General features: G+C 37.1%; 2 long non-coding RNA genes across 6 annotated transcripts in view; both read right to left on the bottom strand.

The window, feature by feature from the left end:
• Positions 1-2,853: 2,853 nt before the first annotated feature.
• LOC306670230 lies at positions 2,854-4,314 on the bottom strand. The gene is made up of 2 exons (XR_013766351.1): positions 4,053-4,314; positions 2,854-3,911 (listed from the first exon to the last, which is right to left on the bottom strand). It is a non-coding gene; the product is annotated as an uncharacterized lncRNA (long non-coding RNA).
• A 6,041-nt stretch (positions 4,315-10,355) lies between these two features.
• Positions 10,356-26,554, bottom strand: part of LOC306669018 — a 64,281-nt gene continuing 48,082 nt past the window's right edge. For all 5 annotated transcript variants that reach the window (XR_013765995.1, XR_013765996.1, XR_013765997.1 and 2 more), the window contains 2 exons: positions 14,508-14,633; positions 10,356-11,288 (listed from right to left, as the gene is read on the bottom strand). This is a non-coding gene — a long non-coding RNA (uncharacterized lncRNA). The remainder of the gene's footprint in view (positions 11,289-14,507; positions 14,634-26,554) is intronic.

Raw genomic sequence — 26,554 nt, 5'->3', positions numbered from 1 at the left:
GTAATTTCCTCTCAATTGGGCTAACTGAATGATCTAGAATACCAAGAAGTGAGCACACTCTACATCTTTTATAGATTAGGGTCTCCTTTGTTCTGTCCTCTCCCCCCTACTTACTTCTCTCCTTCCTGCTTACCTGACTAGGCCCAGGAGATGCCAGTGACATGGCAAAAAAAGGTGAGAAGCAGATACAGGGGAAGGGCCAAATGGAGATTCAGGTAGGGTCCCAGGGAAGATTAATTATCAATTCCCTGCCTGCAGCATTTTGGGAGGGATAGTTAGGCAGGTAGCTTTGATGATCAAAAGGTTCTGGAAACACTGACATTCCAATCTCTTAGGGTTGGTCTCCAACTTCCCAGACTAGTGGCCTCCATTCCTCAATTTGACCAGATATCCTATTCTACACTAACTGCCTGTCCTCAATTCTGGCTTCAACTGGAGGATAGTAGTTCAAATGCAAATTACAGTGGTCCCATGCTAACTCACCCTTCTTTGACTTTGAATGTTCTCCAGTATTCTGAATAGAAATTTTGCCCCAACCCTTCAGTATCTCTTTGTCCACGGAGAACTGCTTAGGGCTAACACTAAAATCTTTTTTAATATGTTCCCAGAAGACAAAGAGGTACTGAAGGATGAATATTTCTGACTCTTAGATCTAAAGTTCTTAATAGTATTTCTAAGTCTCATGATTAAATCTCCCGAAGTCCATAAATCAATATCTTGGTCTATGGTGGAAACAACAAGACAGCACTCGTGAAGTAGGAGAAACCAAACTTTATTTTAACCCAACGGGCCCAGAGGAGATTAGCATTCCAAAATTCTGAGCCCTGATCCACAGTTTTTCTCAATATTTGTAGGTTATTTAACATCATCTTAGACCCATCCTATCATTGGGACTTTTTTCTCTTTTTAAAAAAAAAAAAAGTCCTAATCTATGTGGCTAAAGGCCTTGTGCAGGGTCTCTAACAAAGCATGCTCACAGAACAGATAAGAAGAAACAGCTCAATTCACAGACATCTATTACATTTCAGGAAGTATTAGTCAGACTCTTAGGGCAGTTGTCGACAATGTAAAAGGTAGGGACCCATGGTTAATTAGGCTTCCTAGAGAAAGGTTAAGAGAAGGGGAACTGACTCTTTCCCCAGACATTGGCCTTTTCCCACAACATTTTTATAATTTCATTTCACAACCAGGTGTAGTTTTGCCATCACATTTTTCTCCTTTGATGCCCTTTTAAGCCCTGTTAAGGGCATCACCTCTGTCCTTGTCCCTCTAATTTAATCTGTAAGGCCCCCCAAAAGGAAACCCCAACTCTGTCCCATGGATCGACCGCAGGAGGCATCACTTGATGCAAACCACAAGAGGTGTTTATTCCAGCGTGCTGGGACCCGACTCATGACTCACGCAGGAGTCCAGGAGTCGAGTCCCTAGCAGAAAATCTTGTAGGTTTATAAAGGCAGAAACCACACATCGGGGTCGCACATGAAAGGGGGAAAAAGGGGAAAAAAAGGAAAAATGGGGAACAAAGCTGCCAGGAAATTTCAGAGGGGGTCTGGGTTTGCTGATAACATACAACATGTTTCACAATGTTTTACAACAGGGTGTAGATTCTGGTCAATAGTTTCTGGTAATCCTACTGTTTGAGCACTATCTGGCTATCAGGCTCAATTTACTCTTTTACTCTCTGTTTGGGGCTGTTTCCTGGAACAGCTTTAAGGGCTTTGTTCCCATTACTGGGAGGGAAACCTTAGGGAGTTGAGATAAAACAGACAGCTTAAAAAATGTCCATTCTTTCAAATCCACTGGTAACTCTGGAGGACTATGTGGAATTTCATGGTCTCTAAGCAGGAGGAGATAAATCAGGTCAGTATATTAAGGATGCAGGGACCAAACAGGAACTCCAGGAGGAGTCTGACAGTAAACAGATCAAAGTGGAGAATAAGAGTAGTCCATTTATCCCTGTTAGCAGTCAGTTCCTCAAGCTTCTGCTGTGCATAGATTAGGCAGCTTCTGAGTTACTAAAGCAGGGCTGTTGTCCTTGGGGGCTCTCAGGATGTAGCTTGCTTATTTTAGGTAGTCAACTTGCCAGGTGCAGGTGGATCAAGAATGCACTCCCAACCATCAGAGGTTACTTTTACACTGCTGTTGAAAGGATGGACATTTTTTTAAGCTGTCTGAGGTCACCCTCCCAGTTATCTTAACTCCCTAAGGTCACCCTCCCAGTCATCTCAACTCCCTAAGGTCACCCTCCCAGGAATGGGAACAAAGCCCTTAAAGCTGTTCCAAGAAACAGCCCCAAAAAGAGAATAAAAGGGTAAATTGAGCCAGATAGCCAGATAGTGATCAAACAGAATGAGTACCAGATACTATTGACCAGAATCTACGCCCTATTGTAAAACATTGTGAAACATGTTGTATGTTATCAGCAAACCCAGACCCCCCTTTGAAATTTCCTGGCAGCTTTGTCCCCCTTTTCCCTTTCATGTGCGACCCCTCCCGATGTGTGGTTTCTGCCTTTATAAACCTACAAGATTTTCTGCTAGGGACTCGACTCCACGAGTTGGGTCCCAGCGCGCTGGAATAAACACCTCTTGCGGTTTGCATCAAGTGACGCCTCCTGCGGTTGATTGGGGTTGCCGTCCATCCATGGGACAGAGTTGGGGTTTCCTTTTTGGGGGGCCTTTCACTGTGAATCCAAGGGGCCACCTTGTCTGTCTTTACTGTGTTAGGGCTAGATAAAAAGACAGTGAAAGAATCCCTCCAAAGAAGCTTTAGGAATAGTACTTGGTTTTATTATTATTAAAAAAAAAAAAAAAAGAAATTAGCCTCTGCTGGTTTAAAGGGATTGGCATGATGTTTTTTTTAATTTTAAATCTTTTTATTTACCTCTTAAAATGAGAGGAGGATGCCCACAGATAATCTCATAAGGGGAGAATCCTGTTTGCCTAATAGGGCTTGACCTAATTATTAACAGAGCAACTGGCAACAGCTGATCCAGTGTAGGTGGGTTTCCTCATACAGTTAGTTGTAACTTCCTGGTGATCTCTAACCACTTTGCTATCAATTGTGCCATCTTAGCTATGGATGTTGGCCCTTGAGCAGTTGTGCTTTGTAACTCCCCTGCCAGGTGTTTAAGACCAACTTGGTCAAAATTGACCTTGTCCCCATTCACTGTTAAGAATCAGCTGAAATTCCTCAGGGGATCACTCTTGGTAACTTGAGTAACTCTTAGCTTATGCCATCTGCTAGGATATGTCAAGGTCTTGCTAATCACATATGGTTTCCCTTGGAAGCATTAGGGAATCATTTCCCTTTACAGGAACCCTCCTCTTCACAGAATGTGCACTGGTTGACTTCCTATTATCTAGGGTTCCATTGATCTCTCTGATTGGGTGGTCATGTAGCTCAAAGTTGTAAAGTCCTTAGAGGAGTACCTGGATTCATGCTGACCTAAGAGGGCAAGAGCCAAATACTGGTATTTTCCTTGGCACATTTTATCTTTAGTCTCTAAGTTTTGGTTTTAATTATCCAGAGAGTCAGTTTGACCAGTCCTAAAGTAGGAGTGAGTATTGGGTTTTAACTTTAATATCTATAATTTCATAGTTATTTACCCCTTTCATTTAATTGGGGTCAGTATTAAACTGGAAATCAGTCTTATATTTTGTCTAACCTATAACTGATGACTCATCTCAAATTAACTCTGGTTATATTAGTTGCTGGACTTCTGTAAAGCACTAGCAAACAACAGTTATAAAGTCTAAAAGGAAATATAAAATGAAATTAACAAGAGTAAAAACATATTTATAGTATATCTATAAACCAAAAAACGTAATTTTGCAATCCTAAACTTTTAATTAGCTATATATTATGCTTTCTTTTTATTTTAAGATCAAAGAAATCCTTATCACAAAAACCTATCCTTTTTAAAAATATTTTTAGTTATAGATGAACACAATGCCTTTAATTATTTTTGTGGTGCTGAGAATCAAACCCAGTGTCTCACATGTGCTAGGTCAAGCACTCTACCAGCGAGACACAACCCCAGCCCAAAAAACCTATCTTTTGAACTTAACTTTAAATGAACTTGAGTGGTTATCCTAACATGGAAGAAGATGAGAGGCAGAGTTTTAACTCAGGTGTGATGACCTCTTGACAAAACATAGGTAAGTTGTCTTATTTCTGATATGAATGTTTACTTCTTTTTAAAGCATTTTATAAAGTCTTTATCACCTTTAAACAGGTTAGGCTCTCCTTATTATCTTTCAAAAATGCATTTAAATTTCAATTCCAGTGCAAAGAGTAACACAAAATTATATATATATATATATATATATATATAAATATATAGAGTTTTATATATATATATATAACTTATTGACAACAAGTTACTTTATCCAGCTATAAAACATCAAATGACATAAAAAATATCAACCAAATTTGTTATTTTTATACAAATTTGAGACTTTTGCTACAGATAATTTTAGATTGGAGAACAACAACTTGTCAAAGTGCTCTCCTAAGTTTTACATTTAACTAAGTTTAACTTTTAAAATACAACTTAGAATCTAGAGTGTATGGTAACAATAATCATATGTCTGCATGGGTTAACAAAAATCAAAGGATAACCTTAAATCTCATCTACATTTAGGAAACAGTATTAATGATCAGAAATTGAATTAGTCAAACACAGTAAACAGATATAAGACAGATCTTCAAATGACAGTGCGTGGCCCTTCTGGGACCATATATAAAAGACAACACTTACTGGTTATCTTGCCAGTAAACTTACATAAATTTTCATTTTATAAACTTTTTAGATATTGATGGACCTTTATTTCATTTATTTATTTATATGTGGAGCTGAGAATCCAGCCTAGTGCCTCACACATTCTAAGCAACAACTGAGCCATAACCTCACCTCCTCATTTTATAAACTTTTACATAACACTTAGATAAGGCTTAGACTGATATAGTTTTCAGATGCATACATATACCTAGTCACATATTTTGGGTATCAACTATATTGTTATAACCTAATTAACTGTTGTTTGTTTAACCAGTTATAAAGTAATTATTTATGACTTTTTTTAAAATTTATTTTTATTGTAAAAAAAGGGGATACATGTTGTTTCTGTTTGTACATGGAGCAATGGCATACCATTTGTGTAATCATACATTTACATAGGGTAATGGTGTTTGATTCATTCTGTTATTTTTTCCTTCCCCCCACCCCTACCACCCCTCTTTTCCCTCTATACAGTCCCTCCTTCCTCCATTCTTGCCCCATTCCACCCCCCATTATGTATCATCATCCACATATCAGTGAGATCATTTGTCCTTTGGTTTTTTTGAGATTGGCTTATCTCACTTAGCATGATATTCTCCAATTTCATCCATTTGCCTGCAAATGCCATAATTTTATTATTCTTTATAGCTGAGTAATATTCCATTGTATATCACAGTTTCTGTATCCATTCATCAATTGAAGGACATCTAGGTTGGTTCTACAATCTGGCTATTGTGAATTGAGCAGCTATGAACATTAATGTGGTTGTATCTCTGTAGTATGCTGATTTTAAGTCCTTTGGGTATAGGCCAAGGAGTGGGATAGCTGGATCAAATGGTGGGTCCATTCCAAATTTTCTAAGGAATCTCCACACTGCTTTCCAGAGTAGCTGCACTAATTTGCAACCCCAACAGCAATATATTAGTGTACCTTTCTCCCCACATCCTTTCCAACACTTATTGTTGCTTGTATTCTTGATAATCGCCATTCTAATTGGGGTGAGATGGAATCTTAGGGTAGTTTTGATTTGCATTTTTCTTATTACTAGAAATGTTGAACATTTTTTCATATATCTGTTGATTGCTTATAGATCTTCTTCTGTGAAGAGTCTGTTCATTTCCTTAGCCCATTTGTTGATTGGGTTATTTGTATTCTTGGTGTAGAGTTTTTTGAGTTCTTTATAGATTCTGGAAATTAGTGCTCTATCTGAAATATGAGTGGCAAAGATTTTCTCCCACTCTGTATGTTGTCTCTTCATATTGTTGATAGTTTCCTTTGCTGAGAGAAAGTTTTTTAATTTAAATCTATCCAAGTTACTGATTCTTGCTTTTATTTCTTGTGCTATGGGAGTCCTGTTGAAGAAGTCTGATCCTCAGCCGACCTGTTGAAGATTTGGACCTACTTTTTCTTCTATAAGATGCAGGGTCTCTGGTCTGATTCCAAGGTCCATGGTCCATTTTGAGTTGAGTTTTGTGCAGGGTGAGAGATAGGGATTTAGTTTCATTCTGTTTCATATGGATTTCCAGTTTTCCCAGCACCATTTGTTGAAGAGTCTATCTTTTCTCCATTGCGTATTTTTGGCACCTTTGTCTAGTATGAGAAAATTGTATTTATTTGTGTTTGTGTCCATGTCCTCTATTCTGTACCATTGATCTACCTGTCTATTTTGGTACCAATACCATGCCGTTTTTGTTACTATTGCTTTGTGGTATAGTTGAAGTTATGGTATTGCGAACCCCTATTTCATTCTTTCTGCTAAGGATTGCTTTAGCTATTCTGGGTTTCTTATTCTTCCAGATGAATTCCATGATTTCTTGCTCTATTTCTGTAAGGTACATCATTGGGATTTTAATTGGAATTGCATTGAATCTGTATAGCACTTTTGGCGGTATGGCCATGTTGACAATATTAATTCTGCCTGTCCAAGAACATGGGAGATCTTTCCATCTTCTAAGGTCTTCCTCAATTTCTTTCTGCAATGTTTTGCAGTTTTCATTGTAGAGATCTTTTACCTCTTTGGTTAGATTGATTCCCAAGTATTTTATTTCTTTTGAGGCTTTTGCAAGTGAAGTTGTTTTCCTCATTTCCCTTTCAGATGTTTCATCGCTTGTGTATAAAAATGCTTTAGATTTATGCATGTTGATTTTATAGCCTGCTATTTTGCTGAATTAATTGATGAGGTCTAGAAGTTTTCTGGAGGAGTTTTTTGGATCCTCTAAATATAGAATCATTCATTAGCAAATAGTGACAGCTTAAGTTCCTCTTTTCCTATTCATATTCTTTTAATTTCTTTAGTCTGTCTAATTGCTCTGGCTAGAGTTTTGAGGACAATGTTGAATAAAAATGGTGAAAGTGGACATCCCTGTCTTGTTCCCATTTTTAAAGGGAATGCTTTCAGTTTTTCTCCATTAAGAATGATGTTGGCCATGGGCTTAGCATAAATAACCTTTACAATGTTGAGGTATGTTCCTACTATCCCTATTTTTTCTATTTTTGAGCATGAAGGGGTGTTGTATTTTGTCGAACGCTTTTTCTGCATCAATTGAAATAGCCATATGATTCTTATCCTTAAGTCTATTGACATGATGGATTACGTTTATTGATTTACAGATGTTAAACCATCCTTGCATTCTAGGGATGAACCCCACTTGATTGTGGTGCACAATTTTCTTAATATGTTTTTGGATATGGTTTGCCAATATGTTGTTAAGGATCTTTGCATCTATATTCATCAAGGATATTGGTCTAAAATTTTCTTTCCTTGATGTGTCTTTTCCTGGTTTGGGTATGAGGGTGATGTTAGCTTTATAGAATGAGTTTGGTAGGGTACCCTCCTTTTCTATTTCCTGGAATACTTTGAGAAGTATTGGAATGAGTTCTTCTTTGAAGGTCTCATAGAACTTGGCTGAGAATCTGTCTGGTCCTGGGCTTTTCTTGGATGGTAGGTTTTTAATGGCTTCTTCTATTTCATTGCTTGATATTGATCTGTTTAAATTGTTTATGTCTTCCTGTTTCAGTTTGGGAGGAGCATATGTTTCTAGAAATTTTTCAATATCTTCGGTAGTTTCTATTTTGTTGGAATACAGATTTTCAAAGTAGCTTTTCATTATGTTATGTATCTCAGTGGTGTCTGTTGTGATATTTCCTTTTTCATCACGAATTTTAGTAATTTGAGTTTTCTCTCTCCTTTTCTTTGTTAGTGTGGCTAAGGGTTTGTCTATTTTGTTTACTTTTTCAAAGAACCAACATGGAGTAGACCAACTCTCTTTTATTTATAACACACAGGTAAAGGGCCAAGACTGGGAGGAGCTTCTTTAGTGATGGACAGGATAGGGTGGAGTTAGGGGAGCCATTTTATCAGGGAAACTAGACAGGGAACCATCTGATCCTGCTAGATAAGGATCATTTCCCACAGGAAAGATTTTGTACATGGTTCAATTTAATTCTTTTGCATGTGGATGTCTAGTTTTCACAGTACCATTTATTGAAGATATTTTCTTTTCTTTATTCTTTTTCATTACTTTTCTTTTTTGTTTCTTTGATGGGCTAACTTCAAAAGACCTGTCTTTGAGTTACTGACACTTTCTTCTTCTGCATTACTGAGTTGGTTATTGATGTTTTCTATTATATTTTCTACATGCATCATTGTATTTATCAGTTCAGGGTTTCTTTTTTTATGATTTCTATTTTATTAAATTTCTAATTTTATTAATACAATATGTTCCTGATTTTGTTTAGTTGTTTGTGTTCTTTTACATTGTCTTAAGCTTCTTCAAGATGATAATTGTATTTTGAATTCCTTATCAGGTAGTTTGTAGATCTCCATTTTCTTGGGTTAATTACTAGTTAATTAAAGGAAACTTTCTTAGTTTCCTTTAATGGAGTCATGTATGCCTGATTCTTTTTATTTGTATAGTCTCATGTTGGTGTCTGTGATTTTCAGGGATCAGATATCTCCTTCAGTCTTTGTAGACAGGTTTGAAAAGGTCAATACCTTCTCTTCTTTTTGGGTCTCCAAACTAATGGGATTGCCTTTAGTCAAAGGAGAATAAAGGTGGGTTATATGACTACTGATGGATCCACAGTGGGGTCTGCAACTGATGGGTTTATTATCAAGATGAGCAGGCATGAATCCTGTATGGAACCTGGTCAACTGGGATGCCACCAAAATCTTGGTCCACAGGGCCAGCACTAGGGCAAAGGTATGTTTTAGGCTCCACAGTTTGGTCTGCAAATGGTAGGCCTGTTACTAGTGCATGGGCAAGTGAAGCTTCCTATTAGTGTCCAGGAAGGCTTTTGCTGGGTCACCAGGTAAATGTCTAAGAAAGTAGAACTTATCCTTGACCTTAGCCCAGAGCAGCAAGAACTGGGTTACAGCATTGCATTAGAATCCACAGTAAAAATTGAGGTTTCCATTCTGCCTGCACCATTTACCCCTTGAATGTGGCCAAATGGTGATGGAACTGAGTTATGGTACCATTTAAGAACTCAAGGACAACAGGACTACCTTTGAGGGTATGGATAGGTATAACTCCTGGTGAGTTTCTGGGTGGGCATGACTGTTCTCAGACAAGAACTGAGAGAACCTGGAGGCAAATTACAGAGCTATTTTAGTGTCCATAGCCAATACTACACTTGGTGGATCTTTCACCCAAAGTACCAATAGATATGACTCTTATCAGGTCATGTCTTAGAAGGTGGTTCTTGTAGCAGGACCAATCCTAAGTGAGTTTGTAGCTAGTTCTGTAGAGGACAGGTTCATCGCTGGGTCTGTATACTGTACCAGTTGGTGAGCCTGCTTCCTGGGTATGGGCCTGCCCTTTCAAAACATTCCATCATTTTCAGTCTCATACCTGGGTCCCAAAGCTTCCACAAAGCACTTTTGTCCATAAATAGTTGCCCAATTCTTGTTACCATGGGGAAATAGAAGTGGAAGAGCTTGTAGCCCTATACCTTACTAATGTCACTTGATAGATGCTTTATATCATCAGTGTACAGCTGCATCTTGACTTAAATGAGGCTATGTCCTGATAAACTTACCATGAATTGAAAACACATTTAACACACCTAACCTACCAAATGTCACAGATTAGCACCAGTACACTGTAGAATATTGGTTGTATATCCTTATAATCACATAGCTATCTGGGAGCTGTGGCTTGCTGCAGCTATGTAGAATTGCAAGAGAATATCATACTGCATATTGCCAGCCCAGGAAAAGATCAAAATTCAAAGTCTGGTTTCTCTGAAATGTCTATAATGTTCACTCCATATAAAGTCAAAAACTCATAAAAAAAGAATGATTATAAGTTAGGACACCATCTGTATTTTGGTAGTGTCATCTGCTGAAAATAATAAAGAAAATTTTAAACTTCAAAGATGTGTGTGATATGCATATGCATGTACTTATATGGGTATGTTTTTATATGTAGATATATTTAGTAAAAGTTATATGTACATAATGCATTTGTATTAAATACATGTATATAATGATTTTTGTGTATGTAATTATATATTACATACTTGTACAGAAGATATACTATGTATATTTGAATACAAACATACCGTATTTGTAATATCTATAATTTTTATTGAAAAATAAATTTAATCAGACTCTAATGTATTTTGGAAAATAGATGAGAAAGTAATTATCCAATATTAACATAATTACTGCCATCATTTTAGTGTATCTTATGTAGTCTATTTTTCCATGTATACACATTTTTACATAGTTATAAATAGAATGATGTAAGTCATCTTTATGGGAGATCACACAGGGGTCTCCTGTTAGATCTTTCTTACCAGCAGGAAGAATGAGCAAAAACTGGCAGGGCAGAATTTGAGAGAAGTATGGTCCTGAGTCCATCCTGCCTCTATCAGAGAAAGAAATGACGCAGAGTATTTTGTGTAGGAGTGTCTGAAGAACTAACAAATATGTCCAAAAAAGCTAACATGTATAGCTTGTAATAAAATAATGCATGATCAACCAGCATTAGCCAAGAAAGAGCAATGGACAGTACCGATTAAATAAAAAGAATTTTTGCCCTCTTCCTTGATATCACTCTATCTCTCTTCTGACCCTGGAAAACAGAGAAGCTGCAGAATGAAAAGGAGGAGAAGAGGATTTCAAAGTAGAGAAAGACAACAGACCTCAGTGATTTCATACTGAATCATGACCTTAAATATCATCTATGTGGCTATGACTCCCACACTTGTAACTCCACCCTTGAACTCTCTCCTGAATTCCAGACTCATGTATTTAACTTCCTACTAACTTCTCCACTTGAATATATAATATTCATCTGAAAGTAAAAAATATCTAAAAATGAGTACTTTATCATTCCCCCAATAATCTCATCAATCTCTAAATCTTTGCATCACAGTTGATGGCAAGTCCAACCTTCTAATGGTTCAGGTAAAAAATCTTGGAGTTTTGCTTGAATTCTGTTCAGGGAAGATGTCAGTATCTGGTGCTGCTGATTCCATCCCCAATCCAAAACTGGGTCTGGTACATAGAAAGTACTTCATAAATATCTTTGAAATGCATGCATAAATAATAATACACTGTTCTTTTCCAAATATAAGAACAAGAACTTCATATCACTTATGGGTAGAGAATGTGTTTTCCCAGTTTATCTTAGATGACATTTGTGAAACTCTTTTTAATCACCTGGGTTTTTTTTGTTGTTGTTGTTTGTTTGTTTGTTTGTTCTGTGTGTGTTACAGTTTACAGATGCTTCTAATGGGAACTGAGAACACAACATAGACTTACATTAAGACATGTATCCTCTATCAGGATGATATTGTTCCTATGGAGACAAACAACAATTGGTTCCTGGAGAGTAGAATAATCTTAAACATTACAAAAGCTTGTGGCCTCCCAAAAGGCCACAGTACATAATTGAACAGACATACAGTATATTCATGTTTCTGAAATTTCATGGAGGCATAAGGGATGATTAGGAAAATCATGGAACTAGTTGGCTAACTCTGGATTGTAGACAAAGTTGAGAAGAGGTCATAGGATAGGCATACTCTACCATTTAGTGGTCAGAAAGTTCAAGATGATTCAGAAAGAAAAATACAAATGTTTTGGATTTTATACTTGCATTTCAAATGACTAATGACACAATAAGTGCACCTAATATGTGACACCTTACAGTTGTTCAGATAATTGAGAGAAGTACACTGTGCCACCTGAGAGAAGCTGGCTTATTATAAGTTCTCAAAAGACACTGATCTATGATTAGTATATGTTGAAGGCAGAAATTCTTTGAAATGATTTAGTATTCAATATTATTAGAATAAAATAAACTATTTCATATCCTAAAAAGATAAACAGGTAAAATCTTGAACTGAAAAATCTTGATTTAAATATGAATCTAGTTTCTGAATTTGAGAAAACTATACTTTCAGGCAGATTCCTTGTAATTAAAGTTGTCAGCTAAAAAAAGAGGCAACAATATGAATAAACTGTCACCTTACAATGCCACCAAAATATACACGCATACCACGTGCAGATCTGTACAAATTCTCAGTTTCTGCAGAGTTGTGGTCTCACTCTTAATGGCCACAAATAAAACATATTGAAATTGATGAGGATAGATGCTCTTATGCTGCTTATTGACTTTCTTCAAGTTAATTTGTGCTTCAAACAACTACCAGGACAAGAACATGTCAACTCTTAACGTTTCAGGTTTACTAATACCTAGACTTTTTATCTAATAAGAAATATGGTTGAAGGCAGTTGTTCACCTGTTTCTTCTTTATCCTGTCTAAGCAGCTTTCTGGGTAATATGCTTATCAAAGGCAATTTTCTATTATTTATGCATAGATGATGAAAATTAAAGTCAAATTGAAGGGAGTGAGCAAATGTCCTGAGGCACAAGGAGGAATTTCATGTGCCATTTTGATAACAATTTCTGGTTTTCTTCAAATTTTGTTTAATAATACTTCATTTTTCATTTTTAAGATATAATAAAAAAATAGCACACAAACCATTTTTAGTTGTTTTCTGTGGGAGTACAACTCAAAATAACCTAGCATGCCATTACTGGAACCCAGAATTATCAATCCCATCTCTACAAGTAGAGACTTTTTTCCCAAAGCTTCCAAAGCCCTGCTTTTGCTTCCAAGAAGCAATACCTGAAGACTTTATATACATGGGATTTCTTCCTTCCTCAACCCCCGTGTCACCTAACTAGCTCTGCTATGACTTGTCATGAGTGAACTCAGTGACTCCCTTTTTACATCAGGTAAGATCTCATTTGCTGAAGTATCTAGTTCACACTTTGCAAAAAGTAGACACTTAAGGTTTTTGAATAAAAAAAATTTAAATAAAGTGTTGCTTGAGAAACCAACTATTAATCAAAATATTACCTCAGCTATTTCCCACATTTCTCAATTGCAACAAGGAATAGTCTTGAGCAATAAAAAAGTTCCCAAGACTTTTCCCTTCACATCCACTTCAGTACTGAGTTTACATAAAGAAATGTGAATGGACCCAGTTTGTTCTTCTTCTAATAAAACCCAGCTGCTGGAACATTCAATCACTACTCATTTCAACTTGTGATAAACATATTTCATCAGCCCACTTCACAGAACTCATAAAGTAGTCTCAGCCCACAAGGAAAGAAGGAATTTGGCTCCCAAGGAGCATAATCCTGTGCAGATGTGGTCAAGCAAGATACAAAATCCCAAACTGCTTGCCAATACATGGAATGATGTAGGGAAAGAAGGAAATAATTTTCAAAGAGCACAAGACACATGTTGCATTAATTGCTTGGATATTTCAGGTAAAAATCATCGTTGACCAGAAAATGACCTGAAGTTTGGAATCATACAACCCAGGTGACAAATTCTACTTTTGTTATTTATTAGCTACTTATTGAATGTGAGATAATGCGGATTAGAAAACACCATCATTATGTTATTTACCAATAAGGAAGACGGGGGAGAGGGGGAGAATCAGCCAAATATCCTATGATCCCTATCAGTAGTAAGCCAAGTTACAATTTCAGAGATGTTAACATGTGAAAGAAAATGTTTCTTAAAATCACTGATGGTATGTGTCTTAACATCTATGAAGCTCTATCTCTACATTCAGTAAATACATGGGTATAATATAATTTCTTCATATATGTCAATTTCCTCCTCATTTTGTTATCACTCTCAACACCAAAGTCATAATTTACTGCAATAGATACAGGAAGGTCAAGAATCCAGCTCCAACTTAACCACGAAGAACAGATCACAGGGCAGTTGTGCAGGTTGGGCTGCAGGTTGCACTGCTTGAGAAGAGCAGGACGTTTCCAGCAGACTGCTTCTATTCCCTCATTCTATCCCCTCATGACATGTCTATGTAGGGAGAAGGAGGTGTACTGTGAAGTTAATCCAGTTTATCTCTCTAATGAAGACTGATTCATTTAGACAGGTAGGTTTGTAATAATCTACTGGATTTGTGTAACTTAACAATATCTTCCTCTTACCCCTCTCCCAGAAACACCTGTCCACCTACAGCAAACAGTCTGCTCTGTTCTCTGCAAGAGTGAAAGTATTTTACCCCACAGGGGATAACTGAGTTTTTCCAGCCCAGCTTGTGACCAGGTAGGTAAGTGCCTGATTCTGGGGTTAGTTCACCTGCCCACAGGTACAGTTGTAGATTTTATGTAAATAGTCTCTAATAAAAGCTTTTTATACTAGGGGTGATATTTTGTTCTCTTACCTAATTTAGTTTCTTCCTGTCTCATTAGGATCAAGATTCAAGGAGTAAGGAATACTATTTGTAGGTTTCCTGAAAGAACAACTGGCACATCCGTCCTTGGCTTTGATGAGCAGGCAGGCCTCTGAACTAGAACACAAAATTATGATAAAAGTGGCATTGAGCTGTTTGATTTGCCATGTAATTATCCCTCTCCCACCCTGTTTGACATAATCACGATCACAACCCAGCCTAATTCTGTATTTGTATCTGTCGAGGAGACCACACCTTTGTTCTCACATCTCAGGCTTCTCCAGTTCTTCTTTGCCCCAGCCCATTAGCCCCTGCGTTTGTTATCCAGAACCGTAGTGACAACCTGTGATGAACTTGGCTGCCTTCCTTTTGCCCCACCATGAGGGTAGGAAACCCAGGCACTGGTCCAACCCAACCAAAGAGCATGCAACTCATATTACCTAAAGACCCCCTAATGATCACATATTGACTCACTGAGAACCATCAAATTACTTACTATATTTTGTTTGGTCCTGCCTCATCTTCAACTTACGTGCCACCCAGCCATGCATGTAGCAAACAGCTAGCTCTGTGTGAGTATAACCAGACAGCACACCGTGGTCCTGGCTATACTCTATGTCTGTTGCTTTGTGCTCCAGAGCTTCTCTGACATGATGGCACCCAAAAGTAGAAGCAGCTGACCCCTTGGTACCACCCATAGGTATTGAGGATGTAAGGTAATTGATAAATTCTCCTCTGTACTGCCTACGGGGCATATAATTCTTCAGTGCATCTAAACAAGCATTATCCCTCTCTCGGTACCTGGATGAAGTTGCAGAGGTTCCACCTCTGAAAATCAGAGGAAGCGTGATGAAACCTGGACTTCCTCCAGAGGACAGAATAACATTCAGGGCTACTGAATTTTGAGCAATGCAGAAGGAGATGAGAAAACAAGATGTCCTGATATCTTTGAAATAAAAAGTCACTGTCCTTTAAGGAAAGAAGATTATGTAACTCTCTAACATAAAGAGATATAATAATGACCAATCAGAAACTGTATGCTTAATTAAGTATCAAAGGAAGAGTCAGGCCGGTCGCAGTGGTGCACGCCTATAATCCCAGCAGTTCTGGAGGCGGAGACAGGAGGATTGAGAGTTCATATCCAGCCTCAGTGAAAGCGAGGTGCTAAGCAACTCAGTGAGACAAAATAGGGCTGGGAATGTGGCTCAGTGATTGAGTGCTTCTGAATTCAATCTGGTACCGAAAAAAAAAAAAAAAAAAAAAAAGGAAGAGTCAGGCATATATTGAATATAAATTAAAACCAGGCAAATTTTAGCCTAACACTGATTCTAGATTCTACTTGCAGTAATCTTAAAAATATTTTAGAGTTCTTTGGAAGATTTAACAATGCTTTCAAAATTTAATCCATTTCAACATGATCATTTGCAGTGATAAAATTTTTCAATGCAAGCAACTTCTTTTACAGAGCCTTTCCCTTTTCTCTCCAAATCTGATTGATCAAACCATCATATGATACTGAATATAGTGTGTTCTGGCATAATAACAGTAGATACATGGATGAGGTTTTCATGAACGAAACTGCTAAAACAAAGCTGGAGAAGTAACTAGATGAGCTCCAGATCAGGGATGGAATAATGGTGCTCATTACAGATTTGTTCTAAGTCTAGGCTTGTAAAGGAGAATAGCTCAGGATGTTTTGAATCTCCAAGGTGACTTCATTCTCTTATGGCTGCATGTGAAGGAGGTCCTCCTCAAACTTTGCCTTCAGTCAGAGCCCTAGCTCAAGCCCTGAGAAGAAGTAGAGATGGAAATGAAAACAGGTCAGTCCAGCAGCCCAGTCAGCCAACATCACTTAGGAAACTTGCTTTGTTAATCGAGAAGGTCACCCTTTTTCAGGTTACATATTTGGTTCACCTAGAAAACATCTTTGAAAGGTTGAAGAGTGAGCTGGTATCATCTAGAAAGACAAGAAGGAAACAGGACTTGGCCATTCAGTGTGAAGAGATGTGAGAGTGAGGTCTCTCGGCAATGATAAATAGAAGGTCTTTAGGAGAGAAGAGGTGACAATTGGCCTTGATCACTCATCTTCCCACGTAGGGTCTACCTTTTGCCACTGCCATGAGAATTTTGCCTTTCCTCATTCACTTATGGATCTCCAATATCTTGTACTCACATAAAAGGCCATTCTAGTAAAGGGCCAACGTGAATCACAAATATTATACAAGTGATGGAATTGTTCTGGAATTTTCATCATTCAAACTCATCCAGATTCAGATCATTACAAGAATGGACATTTACAAATTCCCAGAAAAAAGCCATTTTTGTTAAAGCTATCATTATAAATGTTATTATGGTTTAACCATTACAGTGTGCTTTCTCAGCTACTCAATTTTACTCAAAAAAATATATATACTTATATAAATATATACATGAACAAATATATATAGATAAAGGTATAGATAAAGATGTAGATATATTTCCCTTTTGGAATAGTACATTAACAGAGAAAGTATTTCCTCTGAAAATTCAATACATCGTATAGCATCATGGAAGTTTTTCACAATTTTAGGAACAAGTAAAAAGATTCTGTAACTACATAACTGTAACTACATAGTCCAAAACCAAACATTCTGAAATAATTTTGATGTGGTGTGGTCTTGATATTTTTGGAACCTATCATTGGTGTACATAATGATCTTTAAGAATTCCCTTCTAACCTGCTGATGCCACAGTAAGCAAAAATGATACTGGGAGATTCTAAGTAAAAATATCAAGGTGTTGTCTTAGGTTGGTCAGCCTGAGCCACTGTGATTTTCATACACGCTTAGGAAAAATCTACTGGGACCAAAGCAGAGAAATCACTAAGCCTCCCCTAATTCAAATGTATAAAATTTCAATTCAGTCAAAGTAGTCTCTGATTTTACTTCCCTCCCTTGCAAAGGGAAACTTTGGTAAAGAACTAAGAATGTTTTATTTTACATTGCCAAACATTTAAAAATTGGCAGAATCTCTGGACAAAATAACGCAAGGTACCACATGCCTTTAGAAAGAAAAGGAAACTAGTTAGTAAGAGAGTAGGGTCTAAATGGATGGTTCTCAAAGTGTGGCGCAGGGGTCTTGGAGGTTCAGACAATTTCAGAGGGCCTGTGAAGGCAAACACTTTTCCTAACACGAAGCTGTCATTTTTCTTTTTCACCCCGACCCTCCACAAGAGTTTTCTCTATGTGATGATGTCAGTGTGCTGACAGCTAATGGAGTGAGTTGTTATTTTAAATATTCTGTTTTAATTTCCATGACAGTAAATATTGATGAATGCAATATTCATATTTTGAAAGAGGTTCTTTAAGAGTCTTTGATCCTTTTTAGGAGTTTCAATGTATATTAAGTCCAAAAAGTTTGAGAATAATTGCTTAGAGCAGTGCCGTCCAGTAGAATTTATTGTAGCAATGGAAATGCTCCATTCTTCTGCACTTTCTCACGCAGTAGCACTAGAACACTCAACTGTCCAGCACCTTAACCTGCAGCTAGTGCAATCGAGGAACTCAGTCTTACTTTTATTTAATTTAAATTTACACGGAAATAGCCACTGTGAACTGTGCCTACCACATTGGTCATGAAGATCCAGATCCTCAGTCCCCTGACTCCTTACTTAATATTGTCCCCATTATTTTAACACAAGTGTATTTATAGTTAAAAGGAGACTTTTCTTCTACTAACTATTAAACTCTTAGCTGAAGTTTTGTGCGGTGTGAGGGAGATTTTTAACCACAAACACGCAATCAGAGAATTATCATGCGTAGTTCTGAAATATGAGTAAGTTTCAAATACAACACTTGGGAAAAACAAGCAAAACTCGTGCAGTTGCTGCTTTGGGAATTATATAGACTTCAAAAGAATTTCTTCATCCTTCATTTTTAATTAACAGCACAGATTTTGAAAGTTGTTTTAAAATTATAAACAGTACATTAGGCTTTGTTTCTGTGGCACTTACTTAGAGACAAAAAATGTAAGGGTTGCAGTTACATGCAAAATTGGCCCAGTGTTCAGACATGCTCTCGTTGAACTGGCCTGCCTAAGAGTCATCATTATTTACCAGGATCTGGATTTGTCAATTAGTAGAATATCTGGATATTATGTGCTTGATCTTGCTAACCATATTTTCAAGATATAGGTAAGCATAGAAGAGTCTTGACCTGAAAATACAAACATTGATTGTGTGATTTGGTGAGAGTAATTGTACTTCTGTAAAATTATTTTTTCCTAATAAAATGGGATAATGATATGATTCATGGCTTCACTGCATGTTATTAAGATGATCAAATGAGATAATGTACAGAACATAACACACTTGGTGAAACCCCTGAAATACTGTATATAGTGATAATTATTGTTCTCAACATTACTATTAGCTATATTTACTTATCATGTATTTATTGGGAACCAACTATGTGCCACATAGTATACCGGATCTGGTGGATTAGAGGTTACACTCCCTGTCCCCGAAATCATGGAGTTTCCAATCAAGGAAGGGAGAGAGATAAACAATCACATAAATAAATAAGATGTATAGATAGTGATGAGATTTATAAAAAAATTGAATCCTAATATAGAAATCAATAAGGAAGACTGTTTAGAATGAGAGGTTAGAAAAGATCTCTGTGGGAAGGAATATTTAAGCTAAGACATAAATACACACAGGATTTATTACTGGTAAAAGGTGTTGAGGGCTATACTGGTTGGGGTACTGATTAATAAAGAGACCCTAAAGCTTAGTGACTAAATGAGTTGTAAGTTTCTCTTTTGCTTAATAGTTTAGAGCAGGTAGGCAGGCAGGTGCTGCTCCATAAAAATATTTAGGGATCAGGGCTGGGGGGTGGGGAAAGCTCTGGAATCTTCCACAGTTTCCATAGAAGCAACTATGGCTTCTACAGTTGCTCTATGATAACCATTTCCAGCCAGTAGGAAGGAAAGAGAGTTGGACACCTAGGGACAATGTCTTTAAACAGTGGGCTTGAAATTGCACTTCTACAGGAAGGTCACCTGGAGGTTCACACAGAGAATCTGGGTTTCATATTGTACACTCTTGTCTGAAACATATACGCAACATAGAAGTTATACATTTATATATATATAATTCATAGAACCTCTACATTTTTCCCCTTAAAGCTAAAAACACCTTCAACACTTCCATTCACTTACACACTCAATTATTCAACAATGTTCACTGATTATCAACAACCTGTACAAAATGCCAGGTGCTTTGACAATGTTGATGAACCACAGCCCTTGATCTCAAGAGATTGTGGGTGTCATTTGGATGGGAGAGGACAAACATCACAGTATGAGACAGAGTGAAAGATGTGATATTATTTAGATATTAAATAAACATAGAAGAAAGTTGAGGGCTGTTTGTACAGAGAAAATGAGGAACATTCTGTGGGCTGAACCATCGAGGGAACTTGAACATTGATTTGGATTCTAAAAGGCAAAGAAAAATCTTCCAGTCAAGAAAAATCATGCATAACTGGGTGTCATTGTGGTGAGTTTAGGGGTGAGACATAGTCTAGAGTAGATAGAATCAATTGAATTGATGAGTGAAAATGGAATGTTAAAAGAGAAGCAAATTGTGAAGGGCCTCTAATGTGAGGAAACATATCTTTGCGTTTGTTTTATAAATAGTAGTAAATTATTGGCGGTCTTTGACAGTGGGGTGGACATGATTGCTCTGAGTATTATTAGGAAGAGCTCAGGTGGCCACAGGAAGGTATAGGACAGTTGCGTTCAGTGAGCACAGACACACTGTCCCTGGAGTGCACCTGCCCTTGACACTATGGTACTGAGCAGGTGATTAACCCACATGTGTCCCATTCTTGTCCCAAAGTAGGGATCATAGCGAGAGTAGTCCTTAAGGTTGTTGTGGAGATCAAATTAGGTTTACGTCAAGGGTTTAAAACAGTGCCTGACATTTTTAAAGCATACATTAATATTTACACACACCCACACACAGACATACACACACACACTCATAATCTATATTGGCAAAAAAGGGAACAAAGTAGGAAGAAATTAAGAAACAAAACACCTGATTTGTGTTAGTTCTATAAAGGGCAGTTGAAGGGCAGGAGTGAGGGATCTAGAAAGACTACCTGTTGTCCAATCGCAGATAAATTCCTTCTTAATCTTTCTAAGCTTCTATTTCCTTTTCTGTAAATTACACATAGTAACTATGTATTTCATAGAGTTGTGAGGGATTAAATTAGATAACACATGCAAAGTGTTCATCAAAGAGTCTAACACATAGTGATCACTCACAAGAGAGTGGTTTCTACTATCAAAAATGATTCACTTAAGGAGTTTTAATCTCATAATTCATTACCTCTGGATTAACTCCTGGTCTTTGCCATACAACTGACATAGTGCAGAGAGCACAAATTTGGGGGTGGGGGGGTGGGAGGTTAGCGAAGAAAGGAGGAAATTTGGATTATGTAGAGGGAAATGAGGGGGGGTATGAAAAATGGTGGAATGAGACAGACATAATTACCCTATGTACATGTATGATTACATGAATGGTATGAATCTGCATCATGCACAACCATAGAAACAAAAAGATATACCCCATTTGTGTAAAATGAATCAAAATGCAGTTTGTAAAAATTAAAAAATAATAATAAAAAAGGCAACTGTGACAATTGCATGCAACAATTTACACAAAGTATTGGACTGGTGCCCAGCGAGCACTGGTAGATGACTCCTTTTTTGTTTCCTCCACCTTGATCTCATGCTGGCTCTAGGAGATGAAAAATCACATCAACTCAGCCTCTGTATGTCTAGCCTTGGCAAGATTATTGAAGAGCTCAGTTAAGTTGCAAGCAGAGAATAAGTACTGTTTCAAATCATTAGCTGCGAGCTCAGACAGACAATAAAAATAGAGCCAAACTAACCCTACTCCTTCACTTGCCAGACCTCTTGTAATCAGAACCCCACAAATGGCTAACCAAAATTAGGCACAGACTGACCACTAGCAAGCGGGCGAGCCATTGCGCAATGCCTTCAACTGGCAAAAACTTGGAAGAAAAAGAAGAAAAGGAAGGGAGAACAGAGAGGGCAGTTGGGGGTTGAAAATACAAGAGGTAGTTTTAATGGTTCCAGGTGAAGTTCAGTATATGCATTGATTTGTGAGAGCATTGTATAACTTTTTCTATCAAAACATATAGAATTAAACTGCCCATAAATAAGCTTTCCTCATATTTGGGACTCTTTATAACATAGTGGTTATAAAAAGTAGTTTAGAAATGGTGTCTGTTCACTTCAAACCCTGCCTTGTGAGCTGCGTAATCTTATGTAAGTTATTTAAAGTTTCTGAGCCACTGTTTCCTCAATAGTACCTAAATCATTACATGAATGCAATTATTAAATATCTTATAATCCATACAAGGTAAATAAGATTTTGGCACAGAGCACATGTTAGAAAGTACTAGCTATTGTAACTGCAATTTAAGTTTTTGGCTGTCAACACAGATCAAAATAAAGAAAGCAAAGATAGTCATGCATCTATCATAGGTGGTATAGCCCAGATGAATCAGGTGTCTGCCTGGTAGCATGAATAATCTAATTCCTCATGTTTGCTAGGTATAGAATTGCCCTAAAATAACTTTACCTATAATGGCTTTCCAGTTGGATTCTACGTTTTTTGTTTTAATTTTCTTCACCTCTTGTCACGTAGCACTTCTTTCTTTCTTGAGGAACTACTCTCATTAACAATCTTTGTCAAGTGACTTGTTCTCAAGGGCCTTCAGGCTTGGCTGGTGTTTAATCTTTCATTTAGGCCTTACCACTCCTCAGTGTGGTTTGGATCTCAACTTCCTTTCCTTCTTACTGTAATCTAGATAATAACCCTGGGAAGAAACAAACCCATTTTCACCTTCTGGCTTTGTGATAACATCACCTGGAAAGTACTGTCCTGTACTTAGCAGTTGTCAAGCACCCACTCTTTACCCAATTGTGCTGAGTACTCTGAGTCTGTAAAGGAAAACTACAGGTTTCACCTCCAACCAGTTTAGAATTTAATTAAAGAAACAAATCCCATATTGACAAACATACTTTGCTTGACAAACTGTAGTCAAGCTCCTCAACATTTTCCTGTGCCCATCTATGCACATCCTTGCAAAAATCCACTTTTAGCCAAGGACCTGTTAAATTAGTCTAACAAGAACCTCCTGACCCTCTGTCTGAGCAACACCATATCTGATCAGTTATGTCCAATTCATTCCTCTTTCACTTCTCTTGTGATATCTGTTCACTCTGGTCTGTCTCCTGTTAGGTCAACTTAGCCAGAATCCCCCTGACTCCTGAGGGTTAGTCTTTCTAATTTCCCATCCACTGATCTTCAGCCTGCTCTTTGGCTATGAATTTCCACTTACCCATGTTGTGCTTAAGTTGGGCCCAATCTCTATTCTACCAGCAAAATTCCATTTCCATTTCCCTACATTTACAGAGGTTGTCCAAGGCAGATACTGGTTTGCCTTACAGTTTTTTTTTTTTTCTTTTTTTCTTTTGTGTGCTGGGGATTGAACCCAGGGCCCTGTGCTTGTGACGCAGGTACTCTACCAACTGAGCTATATCCCCAGTCCACTGCCTTACAGTTTTTAACAACTATCACTGAATGCTTTTTTCTTTAATATGCATTAAACAAGAAGATTAGAGAGCCGGCAATTATGAGAAAACGAAAGATAATGTGGTACAAACATTACATGGGTCCACCATAAGAATTAGAATTGATAAATGTTGCCTTTTGGGAAACAGCCATCACTGCCTGGTAGCATGAATAATCTAATTCCTCCTGTTTGCTGGGCACAGAATTGCCCTAAAATTACAGGGACGGGAGACAATTAAGAAATATTCTGTTGGCCAGATGGGCTGGCTGGCAACACCTCAACTGGGGCTGTACTTCTTCCTCTACTGCAGTCTTTTCTTGCTACATAATGAATTTTCTGCATATAGACATGATGAATAGCACTTAGTTTACACGAAGGTTTGCAAAAGTGATTTAATTAAAAAATAACTGAACCGAAAAGTGCTAGAGCACAAGAATGCCTAACATGTTTTTGTTTTTTGTTTTGGGCATATTTCAGTGCAAAAAAGGACTTTTGCTTACATTGCCTTAATGCTCACAACCACTCTGTAAGATAGTTATTACTTTCATTTTCAAATAAATAAAATAAAGTTAATAGAAGTTAAACAGATTTCCCAAGACCACTAATTTGGCCCCAAACCATTGCTGATGGGTTATCACCAAGTTCTATCACCAAAACCTGTGCTATGCTATATATATATTGCTACACATTTGTGATTAAAGAACAGAGGGTGTGTGTGTGTGTGTGTGTGTGTGTGTGTGTGTGTGTTGGCACAAGGGTTATTCTATGAAATAATCCCACCATTCTGAACATTCCAAATCCTAACAAATTAATTTGGAAATAAAATTTTAAAATACGTTCCAGTTATAAGTTGGAAACTGATGACATAAAATGCAAACCTTTGACCTACCATCTAATATTTTATTACCTTATTTCCCTGATAAGCAAAAGGTTATGAATTTCCTTTTCAGCACATTTTTTCCATGCACTCATTTAATAAGTCCTTAAAGATCTATTAAGATAAATCTTTTTTCTCTTTTACATAAGAGTAACAGTTATTGTGCTAGAAGTGAAAAAATTCTATTAATGACATGGACTTTGGTAAGTTTCATGATGCATTAATTTCCAAAGGATTTCCTGCCACAATATCTAATTACAAAGTTATGTTTATAATATGTTTTTACTTATAGCCTATTTGACTTTAAAGTCAAATATGTTTCATATTTAAGCTCATTTTATATTGCAGTTTTTATTGTCTGAAGTCAAGTTTTTTGTTATAGTCGATCAAGTCACATTTATTTCAGTGAATTCTTAAGTATTCCAAGCTCTTAACTAACTGTTCCTTGAATACCCCATCCTATTGTGTTCTCTGATCTCTTTGTCCCCAGCCAGGATACTTTCTTTGCTAAGAAATTTACTAGTGATTCAATGTTTTGCAAAAGGCTATATTCTCACTGATATTGTAGCACACACTGTAATCCCAGTGATTCAATCTCAGCCTTAGAATATGGCAAGACCCTTATCAACTTAGTGAGATCCTGTCTCAAAATAAAAAGTAAAAAGAACTGGGTTGTAGCTCAGTGGTAAAGTGCCCCTGAGTTCAATTCCCAGTAGCAAGAAACAAAAACAAAAACAAAAACAAAAAAAAAAACTGTATTCCCTTTCCCATCCATGGTTCCAAAATTCTGTCAACACATGATTGATAGAATGAGTTGGTATTTTTCTTTTTATGGGAAGTAAAATCTATGAGACACAATATCATCAATTAATATTTTCACAAGACTGACCCAGTTAATGCCTTCACCATGCAGCAGACATTTAAAATGGTTCCAAATGTCATATGCTAGGATATAGCGATTATTTTTGCATTTTTTCCCACAAATTCTGTAAATAATAATATTAAAATACACACACATTCTCATTTAAAAGATGATATGGTATATAAACTAAATGGTGACTTCTCCAGATGAAGAACTTGTCCTGGATAGATATCTTTGTAATTTATGTACTTTCCTCATAACTCGTACTTCCTATTAAAAATAAAGGTTAATGTCACTTGTCCAAACATTTAAGTTCATTGTCAAGTTTGGGATTTGACCCCAGTTATTCTGATGCTTGTCTGCTATTCCTAAATTTGATTCTGCTCCTCTGGATTCCTATTTTCCTAGGGCCAATGCCAATGTCTCACCTAAACAGGAAGCTATCATGGATAATAGTAGATATTTAATGGGCTTCCTAAGGCTCCCATGGTCTCCAGGCAACCCATTGAGCTCTTCCTGGTCTTTCGTTAAAAGTCAAGTTATTTACCAGCTAAGTAATTTCTGTTGATTTATTTTTATTAGCAATGTGGATTTATCACCAACTGTGCAATTGAAAAGTAGACCTTAAGTGGTCTGATGACAAGAATCTCAGTTCCATTCATCTCCAGATCTCAAATTCTTCTCAGTTTATGCCTTTGAGACATTTTGTGGGTTGAAGATTTTCCTGCTCCCTCATGCGCAAGTATAATATGTTACTCAACAATTCCAAGTAACAGCCTAGCACAAAGGGGAAGGGAGGCAGGGGAAACAAGAGGTGTGGAAAACAGCTTAACTCAAATGCAAGGTCTCTTGGTCCAGGAAAAAGAAGCAGCTTTTCAGCAACCAGAGAAGCCATGAAAGCAAAATAGCTTGAACCAGGAGGTAGAAGCCATATTTGAATAATACTGGGGCAGTATTGAAGAAGGTTGGAGGAGCTAAACTGGAGGGAATCCAAGAAGAATCTGACTTTCTGGCTGCAGTAAATGGCAGTACAGAAAAAACTCTGCATTCAGAAAGCACTGAAGAACCCAAAGACTATGCTTAAGGAGTAAAACGATTGGCTTGGGTGAAAACAGTCCCCAAAATTGCCAACACAACATTAGTTTGTAAAACTAGGGCTGCGGTTGTGGCTCAGTGGTAGAGCACTTGCCTAGCATGTGTGAGGCACTGGGTTCAATCCCCAGCATCACATAATAAACAAAATAAAGGTATTTTGTCTATCTACAACTAAAAATATATTTGTTTAAAAAACTAATAGCAGCAGATCTCTGGAAATTCACTTTTCCTCTAAATACCTGGAAACTCGAAATTCTTATGGAAGAAAAAGTCACCACAGAAGTGTAAATAAGAGGTCATTAATCATAAAAAATAGACTCATGAGATATTCTAAATAAATTTTTATTCAAAAACCACTGGAACTTTAAAATAAGTCATGCCATTGGCATAGGAATTATGCTTCTAGAAATATATTCCTAAAGATAACCTTAAATAATTTTAATACAGATACTTAAGGTAATAGAAATACTGGGAGTTAGGTCCTGAGTTTTAATATTACCTCTTATCACTAAATAAATGTGTGACTACCACAGCAATTAGAACTGTTTGT

Source organism: Sciurus vulgaris, assembly GCF_902686455.1.
Source record: "Sciurus vulgaris genome assembly, chromosome: 9".
Classification (NCBI taxonomy): domain Eukaryota; kingdom Metazoa; phylum Chordata; class Mammalia; order Rodentia; family Sciuridae; genus Sciurus; species Sciurus vulgaris.
The sequence above is the reverse complement of the archived record's forward strand: the minus strand, read 5'-3'. Positions and strand labels throughout refer to the sequence as shown.